Source organism: Amblyomma maculatum, chromosome 1 (genome assembly GCF_055883805.1).
Source record: "Amblyomma maculatum isolate TAMU_Amacu chromosome 1, ASM5588380v1, whole genome shotgun sequence".
NCBI classification, from domain to species: Eukaryota; Metazoa; Arthropoda; class Arachnida; order Ixodida; family Ixodidae; genus Amblyomma; species Amblyomma maculatum.
In genome coordinates, this window is record NC_139344.1 from 284114502 (window position 1) to 284128563 (window position 14062).

The window sequence follows — 14062 nt, forward strand, 5'->3', positions numbered from 1 at the left end:
AAGTTAGTATTTGAAATAAAGAGGATTTGCGAATTATGTGTAATGCACATCAGCTATGTAATTCACTGCTGTTTTCCGCAGAAAACTTGTGTAAGTTTCTCACTCCACTTCTGCCCAGTACCACACAGGACTGCAGCGTGAGAGATAGCAATCAATAAGTCATTGTACCGCCTTGATAGGAACAAAGCATCGCATGCTTGCAGTGGCAGCTATGGCAGATGACAATATGGACTGGAAGTAATTAACAGCTTCATTCCAGGGAAGAAGAGTCTAGTTATTTGTGGCCGACAGTATAGTCCGGCACTGACTTCCGCCTTCCAACAGCCGGAACTGCAGTCGTATTGGTGCATATTGGTGCATGCTCCCCACCATCCGGCACGTGTTCTTCACCTCTGATGCGCTCTCCTCCCCTGTGCCTCGGGATCTAGCGGCCATATAGCGCATTTAATCGGACTGCATAACTGCTGCATCAATACGGGCCCTTCTTAGAGATCGCGTGATCGCTCCATAGGATCGGACTGCGCTATTTCATTATGTCAGCGGCAAAGAACATGAGCAATGAAAAAAACAATTCCTCCAGGGAATTGTGGGACAAAGTTCGCAGCTATCACTGGCATACACGCGCCGTGACAGCGCAATGGAACTCGCCGTTTTTTCTGACATTAAAGGCCGACATCTTTTATTACTCGCCTGTAAACAGGTTTCGTCACACAGGCACTAGGAAATGCAGCAAGGGCAACCAAGACAGAGAAAAAATACGAGGGACTTTAGCGACCAAAGTAGTGAAAGGCGAAAGCCAGAGTGCCGAAATGTTGCTACGCAGCTGGCACTAATTAGTGATTAAGTAATTAATTTTATTAATTTCTTAGGTACCAATTAACTGCTTAAGCAAATTATTTAATTGACTAAGTCGTCATCGATTGGTATAGAATTATAATTAGAAGAAGATGATTATGATGAAGATGAATAGAAGATGAATTATGAGAGATTGAAAAATGTTAGTGAAAATGTTAGTTAGAGTGCCTGGGGAACGAGCGCGCAAGCGCAGTGACAGGTGTAGGTGGGGCCTCCGTTGCGTCGTCTGCCCGCCAAGGCGCGCCTTGGCGGAGCCGCCGCTTAAGCAGACGACGCAGCGGGGGCCCCACCTACAGCTGTCACTGCGCTTGCGCGCTCGTTCCCCAGGCACTCGCGAGAGGCGCTCCGCGGAGCGCTGGTCACGCAGAGCGGTGTTCAAGGTAGAAGTGGACGACTGTGTACGTCGACGGCGATCACAAGACCTCGAACACCATCCTACCGTACGTGATCTTCGCGTATAACACGGCCGTTCAGGAGACAACCAGAGCGACCCCGTACAGGCTTGTGTACAGCAGGGAACCCACGACGACGCTCTACGCAATGCTGCCGCATGTAACTGAGGAGAACCTGGACGTCGCCACCTACCTTCAGCGTGAAGAGGAAGCCCGAAGGCTTGCCCGGCTGCGCATAAAAGACCAGCACTACACTGACACCCGACGAGTACAGGCCTGAAGACGAATTGTGGGTTTGGATGCAGCTACGCCGCCGCTGACTGAGCGAGAAGCTCTTGCGGCGGTACTTCGGAACATACAGCATCATTCGACGCATCGGACAGATGGACTACGAGGTCATCTCCGACGGCACGACTACATCCCAACGGCGCCGGGCGCGCCCAGAAGTCGTCCATGTTGAGCGCCTCAAACGTTATTGCGTGTGCTAAAGCTATTTTAATATTCAGTATTTTGTTTACCTATCTGTGTATTTTTGTAAGCATCGGGTCGATGCCTTTGCTTAAGGAGTGGTAATGCCGCAAACCGTCCAAATGTGTATTTGTCCTTTTCCACAGGCGCCTACATGCGGCCTTATCACTCTGATTGTGACACTCGGATCGGTCCTGTATTCTTTGTTTTTGCATGCTCGTTGTCGCGAGATGAAGCTTTATCAGATTATTAGCCGCGCAAGATGTGTCTGGAAGATTGCGGCCACTCGCGTATGTTTCTGCATCGTTCTAGGTTGTGCTAGTCACCGTTTGCATCTTTATCTCAATGTTTCCTTGCTGCCTTTAAATTGAGCGTTGACGGGTGCGACGGGCATTCTTAGTTCGACGACCGACGAGACACGTTTGCTGTTTTCGCCGCCGCCGATTCGTTTAGCTCTTTTGCGGCCGCAAGTCAGCCCCATAAAGAGTTTCATTCAAGTGCAACGCCAATGTCTTTATTTGTGGCTACCAGGCTTGTCACCACTACGTGACAATGTCACCAAGAGTATTGTGCCGACCAAAAGAAAGGAGGGCAGTTGTGCGCATGCGTATCGGTAGTGTGATAGAGCGGTCTTCGTTGTAGTGCGTATAGCTGGGGTTCCGTGTTTCCGGCATATACCAATAAACCTCGAAAAATAGCACCGAGGCGAATTTCGCTGAATAGGTTATAACCAACAAACTCCGAATTTGGGCTTTCATTATTAAAAAAAGAAAACGCGAGTTTCACGTGAAGAAATTATTTCTCCTACGCCCCAGGCAGCACACCAACATCGCACCAATCCCGGCCCAACGTCGACAAAAATTGGTACCAACATTGGCGTAACACTGGCTTTTTGAGAAATTACTACATTTTTATATATTGGTCCGGCTTATATGCCAACATTGCACCTGTCTTGGCACTGCCAACATAGGCTATCAGCTGGCCGTGCCCCTAGTGTCACGTATTGGCATGCCACTAGTATTCATTGGCCCAACTGACATTGGCAATAAACCGGCCGTGCCGCTAGTATCATATATTGGTATTTATTGGCGTGCAACAAGTATTCATCGGCACACGTGGCCTGCCACTGTTAAGCCACCTTTAGCCATGCAGTTATTTCACCCTTGCCCTTACTGCTGCCATTTGCTCAACTGTCACTCTGATAATTGTGGTTTTCTAATGCAGTCATTTCCCAATACCACCTTGCATGTCATCTCCCTAAGGAGCCATAAAAACCATGCAATTAAATGAGGCAAGCAAAATATTTTCCGAAAACATTTTATTGAGAGCTCATATACATGTAAATGCCACAAGGACATCAGAGGGCCAAAATGCAGTGCAGGAGGCATTGGATACAGGGTTAATATGGGAGAGGCTAGTAGGTGTAATTGGAAACAGGGCACTAAGCAGCACATGACCAGGTAGTGCAGGTAGAGGTGATTGGGTGCAGTGTGCATTGGTCATGATGGAAGGGGCTGGACATGTTGAGCAGGGTTGATGCACTATAGCCTTGTAGTGCGAGAGGTGTTGCAGGAATAGGAGGCTGAGCATGGGTGCATTTCAGGGCAGTGTCCACCATGGATGGAAAATGGCAGTGGACTGTGTTGAGCATGATAGTTGGCAGTGAAGGGTCAATGGATCAAGTGATGAGGTTGAGGGGGCGGGGGAAGCACATGGCCCAGGTAGTAAGCTGGGCACCCCGCAGGAAACAACTGTTCAGGAACAGTTTGTTGAGGAGATTGGTCCGTGGGTCTTACAAATCACATCTGCACAGAAGACAAGCATATATCACAATAAGATCTAACCTCACCTTCTCAACACTTATCCAAACACATATTTGAAGTCTGGGTGCTCTATACGATCGAGTACAAAATACAGAACCCCGCTTAGTAAAACCTCTGATATAGTAAAGTGAAACTGAAGTCCCAGTTCATCTTCCATAAGCAACTGTACATTTTCCCCCTTTATAGTAAAGATGTTTTTGGTAAAAATCGGTTAAAGTGCTTCTGACCCTGGCGACGACTCCCGCGCACTACCTAGAGTCGCGAAGCCAAGACTTTTTGTATTTGAAAACAGAACAATAACCCCGAGTGTTCGTTTAGGTGGCTTTACTACTAGCCGTAGCAGCAGTCAGAAGAAGCCTACTTTACAGAAGCCTTGGAGCCGTGAGGGAAAGCGCGCAGCGCTAAGAAGAAAAAAGTAAAGCTGTCTACAAACATAGCAAGGAGGCAGCGTGTTCCATTCAGGAAGTAAAGGAGTAAACGTGCAGCAAGAAATAGGGAAGGGAAAGAAATGGGTCAACATTCACTGCAATGTGCAGTACAAATCATGAGGCAGTGGTGGCAGAAAGTGGAGGTGCAGCGAGTAAGGTCTTACAGCACTTGAGTGCCATGCGAATTTATTACTTATTGCCTTTTAAAAGACAGAAAGAGCAAAAAGGGACACCATGTTCATGCAAGGCTTTAGTTTTTACATGAAATCGAACTTGGTTGCATTCGTAATCACGTCTTCGTGCTTCAAAGGTACTTCCACAAGATGTAGAGAAATTTTATAATGAAAAAATTACACAAAGAGATGATAAAAGCGAGATGGAAGGTATTTAGGTTTTTTTCATTAAGCAACAAGACGTGTTCAGTAAGTGCCTATTTAACTACTAGACAGCACTTTCAGGACCATGTCATCACAGACCACTGATACAGTAAAGACCATGATATAGTAAATATTTTCGCTGGCCTCAGTGGCTATAAAGGGGTTTTACTGTATATATTGAAGGCCTATTGCCACACATTCTTCTTTTAGAGCACTTTGCGACAGGTTTCTGGGCCTGCAAAGGCATGCAGCATCTTATGACGTAGGGATGATAAACCTATATGCAAAATAATATCCATTCCAGATACAAAAGAAAGATATTTGGAAGTAAAAACCTGCTTCCGGCAAACCGATAACTTCAGGTAGATGCTTAGTGTTCATATAGAATTACAGTTCCTGAAAATCTGACGGTTCAGGCTCCAGAACTTTCAATTTTTAAAAAATACTTAAACATTCCTGCAATAGACAATATGGATTACTGAGCATGCAAGACTGGATGATATTAAAGAACACATTAAAGAATATTTTTCTGCAGTACACCAGTTACAGGCACGCATACATTACTGCGGCCAGAATAAAGAAATAATTGCCCTGACAGAGTCAATCAAGCTATCTTCAATCGGCTAACTGAAGGAGATGTGTAGATCGCAGATATTCTCAAGGCTGTGTACGCATATAATATTCTCAAGATAACCGTACCATTTCAAGTTCCAGCTTTTTAGTTTTCACAGCTTTATTGCTTGCTGCATTCTACTATAAACATTTGCCTTAATTGTAATGTACCAAGGAATAGTTTTCATACAGTGCTCATTATAAATTAAAGATACCAGAACAACATGCACACAAACAAGAAAAAAAGAACGGGACAGAGCGCCATTCACAACTGATTTATTGTGCAGAATAAAGTACATATATATCTCACTGCCGGCATATGCGCAAAGAACCCATTCAGCATCATGTAGTTTAAGATAAGATATGTTCAAGAAGCCCATGCCTCATACCACAGCCTCTTTCTCTGAGAAAGCATTTCTTGAACATACCTTATGTTAAACTACATGATGCTGAATGTGATGTAGCTGAATGTGTTCCTTGGGCATGTGCCTGCAGTGAGATATATATGTACTCTGTTCTGCACAATAAATCAGTTGTGAGTGGAACTCTGTCCCGTTTTTTTCTTGTGTGCGTGCATTGTTTTGGCGCCTTCAGTTTATAATAACTAAACACGAACAAGCCCAACAAGAAGTTCTAGTAATCATACAGTGCATGCTTGTTCAGCTAAAATTATTACAGGCAGCCTGCAATGAGCAATTGAGCAAGTACTAGAAATTTACTTTGCATAGGCAGGAAAATGTTATGCTAGATCTAAGTACAATGATATTGTACTTCCTTATCAGCTAGCAGCCTACCAGGTATGCATTTTCCTTCATCACAGCTAATCATATGGCCATACCATCGGCAACCTTCCACGTGCAAGATTATATTCAGTTAGGCATACATGGGTGATTTTATGTCCAGGTAACAGGTGTGGTGCTCGGGCATCTGATTTCTTAAAACCCATTCATAGTAGTTGTTGGTATAGAGAATAGTAATCTGCCTGAATATCTGAGGCCAAATATTATTTTCATTGCTTAAGCACACCATAAAATACAATGCTTCATGTGACTATGAGATCATAAAAAAACGATACATCTAGCATGACAGTGATTTTTCACTTTCACCCTATCACAATAAGTTCCTTGAAAACCCAGTTTAATCCTGAGCTGAAAAGTTGTTTCGCACACATTTTACATTTCAGTATCTATAAAATGTTGCTATTTTGTGAATATATTTCAAAATCAAAATTTCTTAACAGACTCACAAATTGTTTTTTTTTCAAAAATGGACAATATTTTGTACTCAAATTAAAAATAAGATTGTGTCTGGAGAAATAGTACTGTTTGCAGAACAAAACAGCACATACGCAAGAAAGCACCAATATCACTCAAATTTAATGTGCAATACACGAAATGAGAGTTCACCTAAAATTACAAGTACAATAGCCCTGTTTACATGGACTCGACAGCACCGGGTTGAATCAGCGTGTAGTAAGCAAGGTCATCATTCTCGACCCGGCTGATGTCTACATGAACTCGCTTTCTAGTGAGTAAGTATCGTAGCAGAGCGTTGCATCGAGATTCGAAGTTATTGTGCAAGTTCTTACTCGTATTTGATCCCATTGCCTTTTACTATCGAGAGCTTCGATTATTTTTTATCGTTGATGAGCGCTAAAAAGCATTCATTTCGAGTGACGCTCGTCGCCGCTCCAGAGGATTTTTCATAGCCCAGAGTTCCCCATAACTAGACTCCCTGACTGGACAGTGTCTACATGCCTTTAGATAAGCGGGTCAAGCGAATTAACCTACCCCCTGCAGGCGAGTTAACGCAACCCGCTCCGCCGCCTATTTTACTCGACCCGACTGTGTATACATGAACCCCAGAACTGATTTTTCACTCGACAGACGTATTCAACCCAATTCTGTCGAGTTCATGTATACAGGGATAGAACGCACGTGTAAGAAATAACAATGCTGCTAAGAATCCAATCTGCTTTCTTCAGGCTCATCCAGTTTTCTAAAAAAATATCTTGTCTGACAAAGGAGGATATTTGGAGTTAAGCAGCTAAGCAACACAAGATCCATATGCTTGCTCTAACGCATGACTCCTCAGTGCACTTACAGTTGCAATTTGCTTGGTCATGTGGCAGTTCACTAAACCGTCTGACTAGACATGACAATCAAAAAAATAATCGGCGGATCATTTCTACTTTTATTTAGACATGTAAAAGCTTTTTGGTTGTTGACTTAGCATTTAGAGACTGCGGGAGTTTGGCAGTTTTATACGTCTTACTTCGTTTGGCAGTTGCAAGGGGATGTAGAAGAAGAAATATGAGTAGGGAATATAAGGGGTGACAACATCCCGAAATGAAACTAATGGACCAATGATGCACACTGCGTATCTTAAGTGACGTCACTGGTAACATCAAACACAGAAAATCGTCCTTGAGTATGACAAATTTGAAGCCCAGGAGGTGAGTTGGTTGTGGGCAAGTAGTTGGTAAAGGGCAGTCCCCCGAGAGGCGGGCGGCAAGATCACTGCCATCCATTATGGGGAAAGCCCTGGCAAGCATGCAGGCAAAGGTGCACATATATAAGAGCAATAAATGCACAAGGAATGCACGCCTGAATGAGCAGCTGCACTAATAATTTCCTTTTGTCTTGCAGCCCACCCCTCCTGCACTGTAAGCTAGTCTGCTCTGTTTTCCGAACACCGAAGCATATGCAAAAACAAACAGAATGTCCTCTAAAATTTACAAAATTTGCACGAGTATTGCATGATGATCTCCTTTCTGCAAATGTCTTGCTCTAGGGTTACAGAATAAATTCATTGCAGCTGCGAATAAAGCGAGTTGGGAGCTAATGGCAAATCTCAATGGCTTGGGGAGAGAATTAATTATAATTGTCACTTTGAGCAAAGTAAATAGCCTGGTTTAGATCAAAGTAATATTACATCTACATTACTGAAGCCAGTGTAGGCAACCAGAAATGTACAAGCAGTCAGTAACTGCATGTCTGTATGAACAAATACATACAGTGCAGGCAGCAGTAATGAAGGGAGAGTGGAAGGCAAATAACCTGAGGAATACGTAATGGCTTTCTTCTCTGAAACCTCAATACAGGCTTCCTGCGAATTCTTGTAATGCAAGCATAATCAAGTATGCTAAATATTCCATCACTTAAAGCACCTGCTCTCCCGTGTTACGCAAATGACAACTACTTCGTCAGTTCAACAAGCTATGTCCGTTATTGTGCTATTACACCACAGGTTCACTCAATCATGCCTCAACTTGAAATAGCCACATACTGTTGAAATAAAGCAACGAAATATAGCACCAGCTATTAAAGCACTGCCAGGGACATGAAGGATATTATTTTCTGCATACTGTGGGCAAGACTTCTGAACAAGTAAGTCTTGAGCTAAAAAGCTAGAAAAAGTCATATAGCATGCAATCATATAGCGAAAAGCCAGCAGAGCCTTTTTTAAAGCCTTTATATAAAGCAAAACAAAGGCAATGTGTCATACGTACCGAGGCAATGCTTCCTTACACACAGCATGTTTCATGGCAAGGCTCCCACAGTTGTTGACAGGTTGTGCAGCACCAAAATGATGATGATGTTGTCTGCCTCACATTCACGCAGCACTCCTTTGATGGCAGATGATTGCTTGTGCAAAAGCAGTGCGATGATACAAGTGGAGCAGCTGGACTGCGGGCGTTATAGAGCTAAGAGCCCTAAATGCAAGGAAAGAAAGTCTCCATTAAATCGATGCCTCTAAATCATGATAAAAGCATACCACGATTGCAACTCTATGTTACACATGGTATAACATAGCTGTGCCAGGGCAGTGGGGCGATCAGTTAGCATAACGACCGGAAAATGCATACTGATGTTTCATGCAGTCTTGATGCTGGAGCAAAGTGTCATGGTGCGGAGAACAAAATCAAAAGCATGCACGGGCGCCAAACGTGTGCTACACAACCGACGCGACTAGAGGTGTGCACGGGCATTAATTTTGAGCCCGACCCGGGCCACATGCTACAAACCCGAACCCGGCCTGGAACTGAAATTGTCTGAGCCCACCCAGCGCTCACATTGAAGGCTCCCGCCCTGCTGGACATGCTATAACAGATCAGTTGCAAAACCTACAAGTCGGCTTCCCTATGAGGCAGGAATTCATGCACAGTGGCGACAGAACCTGATTCAGGGATAATAGTTAGGTGCAGTACATGCATCTACCACAGTCCACGCTGCTTGGGATGCAGTTCCCCACGCACAGGCCATTGTCAGAGAAAGGTTTTCAGGCATTCTTAACACTGGAATAAAGGGGGGAGCACTGTCACCCCCCCCCCCCCCGCCACCCCAAAAAAATGGTCCCAGCGCAGCGGCGTGCTACTATACTGCGATGCAGACATGATTGAAAGCAGTGGCGTTTTTCTGCAACTTTCGAAAATTAGCAATATCTAGCCACACTAGCCTTTTTTTTTTTTGCAATACTACACTACCAAGCTTTTACTAAACCGTCTCGATGCGCTCATATATGCACGGATCAGACGAAATGAGCGTCTGCAGGATTTTCGCTCATACCGGACAAGGGAAACAAACTTTGCATGCAAAAAAACAAAAAAAAAAAACAAAACAACGAAGGTGAGTACCCCAAAGCCTTTTGCGATTGGCTGCCTCGCGAGCTGGTTCCAGCATCATGAGCGATTTCTAAAAACCCAGAACCTGGGCGACAGCGCCGAGCGGCAAAGCTTTAGCGGTCCTCAGCTCACTGCGCATAGTGCTGCCGCGCGACTCATGCGTTAGCGTTTTATCGCACCAGACACGAAAATATATGCTTTTGCCCGGACTCCACCGACTCCGCCCGAGGTCACCCGAGGGAACCCGAGCGGCCGAGCCAAGTGACGGCTATACGCCGTTCCAGCCACTGTAACGCCGTGAATATCCGAAGTTGGCTTTTAGGGCTACGATGCGACGCAGTTGTTTACTTTAGGAAATCAGTACTCTGCAAAACAGCAACGGTTTAACTTGAAATAAGCTGCAAAATGATCGGAATCAAGTCGCGCATACTTGAGAACCACTTTTGAAAAGTTAACAACGTAAGAAATATGCTAAAAGAAGACAAATCTCCCTAGCACATGGCTTACGCAGCCTGCAGCAACAATGAAATGTAAGACAACGCTTGTAATTTAAAAAATGCTCAATCTAAGAGGCTAATATTTTGCTCCAATATACACAAACGCTTTATAAATCCTGAATGAAAAAATTTGAGAACTTACATGGAATATTTCTTGAAGAAAGAAGCATTTTCCGTGCGCGGTGCCACCGAACGTCGAGCCGAGCGAACGAGCGGCCGTTGGATGGACTAAAGAACGGAGCGCCCTCTTTGAAACAAAATACAACTGCCGCCGTCATGCCGGCTAAGCGATTGTCGCGTCATCCTTCGAGCTTTTTAGTAATCGCTTTTTCAGCAGATCGATGGTCTTGGTTTTGTACCCTCCGTTTAGCAAGCGTTTCCTAGATGACAGGACTTGAATCAGCCTTGAACGATGCGCTGCTGTTGCTGCTCATCTATGTAGGGCTCTGTGTCAGCAGCGAAGCGCGTCGTCGTCCTGGAGAGGCGCCTAGCTGTTTTGTTTACAACACCCAAACCTGTTCAAGTTGTATTTTGTGAATGCTGTGTTCTACTACGAATAGTTTGCTCACTTTTAGCATACCAACGAAAATGCTTTCATACAATAGTGCTCAATCGAGTGGAATACTTCAATCACCCTGAAATGAGGATTTGAAGCAAGTTTGTTGAAAATTATTGAGGTAAGCATCTCGGTACCACGACTTGCCACCTCTTTATAAGGTAGTTGCATACGATGCTTACATTTTTTCTCATATATCCGCACCGTCAGCATCATTCTATCTGCTAGATTAGTCGTTTGTTCGCCCGATTCATTAGGCGCTTGTTTCTTTCTCAGTTTAGTTTCTTGCGTATATTTTATTGGCCAAGAAAATGCGGTAAAAGCACATTTCTCTATGCAACCTGTTTTGAGAGCCCGGAAATGTTTGAAAGAAGTCTCGAGTCTGTTAAGGCGGAGTCACACTGCAGAAACACAACAGCGACATCAACCGAACAAGTTCGCCAAACAAGCCGCCAACAAGTTTCCGAACAAACTTGTTGCCCAACAGCATGTCACACCGCAGAAACAGCAGGGAAGCCGAACAGGTTGCTGCAGTGTTGCCTCGGTGTGACAGTGTTCAACCAAACAAGTTTGCCAAACAAGCTGTCAACAAGTTTCCGAACCAACTTGTTCCCCAACAGCATGTCACACCGCACGAACAGTCGGGAAGCCAAACAGGTTGCTGCAGTGTTACCTCGGTGTGACAGTGTTCGGCAACCAAAACAAGCAGGAAACAGTGTCCGTCAACGGTGTTCGGCCTGTTCGCTGGCCGGGCGAATTTCAGGACGACAACAGACCAACCAAAGTACTCATATTTGAGCTGATTGACTCATTCCTGCGAATTTCCTACTTGGAGATACGGTTTTCTTTTTTTGCAGAGTTTCCAATCAAACCATTTCCCCCGTTGTGGCGTCTTGCAGGCAGCGCATTCACCCGTTGGCAAGGGCACGGACGTTCGGCAACGGCGCCTCCCGCGGGTGGCGATGATATGCGCTGCTGCCTGCCAGCCGTAACGTCAGCTGCTTACTTATTGCGCCGGGAATTCCCGCCTTGGCGGCGGCTGCGTGAACCTTGAACCAAACGTGAGCGTCCCGTGTGTGTGCATGGGAACATGTAAACTGACAACCCCCATCTTCAGGGTCCCTCCGACGATTCGGCGCCGCGGTGGCTGGCGCCGTGCCATCCGTGTTTACCTTGTTTTGGTAGTGGTGTTTTCTTTTTGGAATGGGCTTAGTGCGCAGCAAATACAGCGTCCATGCTTTGATGCGAGAGAGTACGATCACGGGACACCGAGCAGCAGTGCGTGGTGCGTCGACAATGAGAGCGGGCACGTGAAGAAATGGGCAAAGGAGTGAGTGGTGCGTCAGCACGGAGAGCGGATGTTTGAAAACTGTGTGCGAACGTGCGAGTGTGAAACGAAGAAGTGTATTTGTAATCGAGTGGTTAATTATTGATAAGGCGTATGACGTGATCGGATCAGCGAAGCTCGCGTGGGCGAGCTGTATGGTTGTGCGGTCAGAACGCCGACTCGACGTCCGGACGAGGAATTCCACTCGTGTTGTGTTGCAAGCCAAGGTGGTGGTCTGTCGGATTCGCGTTCTCACGGTCGAGACCTAACAAATTCCTCTCATGTGACTTTCCTGTACTCCTGTGAGTATGTAGATAAATCTCATGTAATGTCTTCTCTGCCGTAAGTCTCTGCCCATTCCTCCAAACAGCTCATCATTTCTCAGGACGGGACCTGAGGAGATCGACTAGAGTGAGAACCGAACCGAGGTTCCCACATATAACAGTGCCCTCGTTCATCATTAAAGCAAGTTCAGAGTAATTGGGACAGCCTCTTTGTCTATTGAATTTTTCACAGGCCCGTGTATAGCGCATGAATTTGGACGAAATAGTAGCAAAATGGGCGGCTCCTGACATAGCGCCTCAACGAGCAACAAGTTTCCGCGGTGTGACACGGTGTCGCCCAGCTGTCGGAGAACAAGTTCGCGGCAGCTGTTGGCGGGCGACAACGACATGTTTCCCAATAGTTCGTGTTGGCGCGATGTGACAGGGCCGCCAACACTGCGCGAACACGCTGTTGACGGACAGAGTTGACCAACTGTTTCCGCAGTGTGACTCCGCCTTTAGCGTTTGTCTTTTTATTACTGCGCAATTCCTTCCCCTGGGCGGCGGCCGTCCGCCCCTTGGACCCTGAGTGGTGCGTCGACCCGTCCACCGCTTTGGCGCACCTGCGTGGATTTCGACGCGCGTATGCAACCTCGGACCTTGCTCGCATCGCATGCGGTGAGAGAGTGCGATCGGGGAACGACAGGAGTGCGAAGTGCGCGAGGACGGGATTAAGCGGTGCGTCAGCACGGAGAGCAGGCGTTGGAAAACTGTGAACGAGCGTGTGCGAAACAAAGATGTGTCATTGTAATCCAGTTGTTAATATAACCATTGTACCTTTTCGTATTTTATTTGTGTTTCCAGTCTTTTCTTTCACATTCTTTTTCGTTCAAATGCTAACAAGTCAGTTTACATGTGGGTATCTTCTCTCCATACACAATATTTGTAAAAAAAAAAAAAAAAACTACCTTCCCCGCGAACGCCTGTAACTGTTCCACCACGGAGGTAGTTAGAGAATAAATAAGCTTTGATACCGAATTAAGCTTAATTGTAAAACAACGACTGCTTTATTTAGTTTTTGAACTCTACAGTTATTCATTGTTGCCATATGTAGCGCAAGCATTGTATTGCAGTGAACGACGACGGAATCGCGAAATTGGGGGTGTGAATAAAAGCGGAGAAACGTTAGACTTCTTTTTTTCGCACTTGTGCGAAAAAAAGAACAAACAAACGAGAAATTCTAAAATTATGATATCCATGCACTTGGCATGGCGTCGAATCAAAGCTGTTCTGCTTAGCTGCCGCTCTTGTATACTGGCCACTACACGAAGCTATTTTGTGTTCCTATGAAATTCAGTGTGGTAAAGCCCCCCGCGGATATATTTCGCGTTTCAAGTTCTTGTGAAATGTGGAAGCCGGCCCGCCGCCGTGCCGCGGGCGACTCTATAGCTGGCTCTGCGATCATTTTTGCCACTGCAGTGATTTGAATATTCGCGGCTTGTTTAGCAAATAGCTGGCGTACTCGTTTGCCTAATCAGTGTTTCAAGATAATCATAGAGCATTTACCAGTACCGTATGTGTGCGATATTCCATCAGTGATTAATGCGCCATGGTCATTGTAGTCGTATTTTTGATTTTACACGTATGGAATGGTCTACTCTTGCAAACCCTAAGACGTCAGTTACGCTAGCTGCACGTATGTCAAAGAGGTATATGAAAGAAATAGAGCCTTAAAGTATAGCGGCTGACGCACTGCGTCGTAAATTCCCGCCCGGGCGGCGGCCGTGTGCACCTTGAACCACACGTGGAGCGTCAGGGCCTGCGTCTTGGATTGCATCGC

At 45.6% G+C, this 14062-nt stretch overlaps 1 long non-coding RNA gene across 1 annotated transcript; it reads right to left on the minus strand.

Moving 5' to 3' along the window:
• Window positions 1-3018: 3018 nt before the first annotated feature.
• On the minus strand, window positions 3019-10297 carry LOC146206716 (uncharacterized). Its single transcript, XR_014704496.1, has 3 exons — window positions 10219-10297; window positions 8467-8670; window positions 3019-3520 (listed from the first exon to the last, which is right to left on the minus strand). It is a non-coding gene; the product is annotated as an uncharacterized LOC146206716 (long non-coding RNA).
• Window positions 10298-14062: the final 3765 nt, after the last annotated feature.